The following is a 1459-nucleotide window of genomic DNA, read 5'->3' as shown; positions in this document are numbered from 1 at the left end:
GAGGATCGGCGAATAGAGTTGGGGAGAGAGTTCCAGAAGGAGGTTGCACGTAAGACGAAGGAGATTTTATAGGAGGGCATATATAAATCAATCGGTTGGGATCTGGTTTTTAATGAATGGATGGATGAACAAAGAGTGAGGAGAAAAAGAATATAGGTAGGTTTTTTTTTGTTTTAAGATCTTGATATAGCAAAGCACCAAGGAGGTTGAATAGAGCCACTTCAACTCGGGATACCAATGGGAGACATGAGAGCGCCTTGGTAACCCAAAGATAAACCTTTGATCTTATATGTATGTTTAAAATATATAAATGAAAGAATTACGAAGAGGTCGCTAGGAAATTGCGTTTCTTGGTCTCAATATTCCTCTAATCATGTTGAAAATATATTGCCTAATATATTAACATTATACTTCTCAACGGGGGAAAAAATATAAATATATTCTCTAATAAGTTTTTGTAATTTTTGAGTTTACTAAGAACTTTCCAATAGATGATATACTTTAAATAAATATTTTGTTTAGTAGTTAATTACGTCTTTGTTTTTCCAAAGATAACATATGTATTATATCAAATTTAATACAAAACATAATTTTTTGAAAATTGTAGGAGATATTTTTCGAATATTTTTGTATTTTTTGTTCTAAAAACAATGATCTCTTACACCTCTGTAAAATATGTATTCTTTTAAATGTTAATTTTGTGTTATATGTAAAAATATATTTTTTTATTTAATAGATTAGATAATGTTTGTAATAAATATTTTGTTCGGAGTTTGTTTCATTACCAACCCATTCTTTGGAACAGAACTCCCCCATCCTTATTGACAATACATCCTCCCCCTCCCTGAAACTCGGGGGTGTAAAGCTAAGGAACCATTGAAAATCTGTGACACCTCACTCGGGAACCATCCCTCAATAGCAAAGGGCGCCATATCTTCCTTCTTCCTCTCAATATTGAGTTCAGTTCAATTCATATGGGAGACAAGAGAACGAAGATAAGGACAGGGGATGTTCCTTGAGAACAAGGTTTCAAGATTCGTTGTGCAATAATCATTAATTTGTATTAAAATGAGGTTTTACTGGCTAATTAATTGTGAATGTTATATGCCATGTTATTGTTTTAATCCAAGTATAAATTGTAAGAGTTTTAATTAAAATTTTAAAATTTTTGTCAGCATAGTAAATCAGCATTTACTAAGTGATTTATCTAAACAAGAATAAGAAATTAGACTACATATAATTGTTAGTTATAGTTATAATCAAACATAGTTTCATTTAATCAAATTATATTTATCAGAAAACGACTTAAGTGACGTCAATTATTATTTTATGTAAACCAGAACGAATAATTAAGGATGACCTTTAACCCTTTAATCAGGAGGCCAAACAAAATTAAACTGGGTGTGAATTATCGCTATCATCAGTCAAGATTGGAGACAGATATTTTGTTTTAATAAAT

The sequence above is a fragment of the Halyomorpha halys genome, unplaced genomic scaffold (genome assembly GCF_000696795.3).
Source record: "Halyomorpha halys isolate HHAL.00 unplaced genomic scaffold, Hhal_1.1 Scaffold1668.1, whole genome shotgun sequence".
Classification (NCBI taxonomy): domain Eukaryota; kingdom Metazoa; phylum Arthropoda; class Insecta; order Hemiptera; family Pentatomidae; genus Halyomorpha; species Halyomorpha halys.
This window is presented reverse-complemented; position numbering follows the sequence as displayed.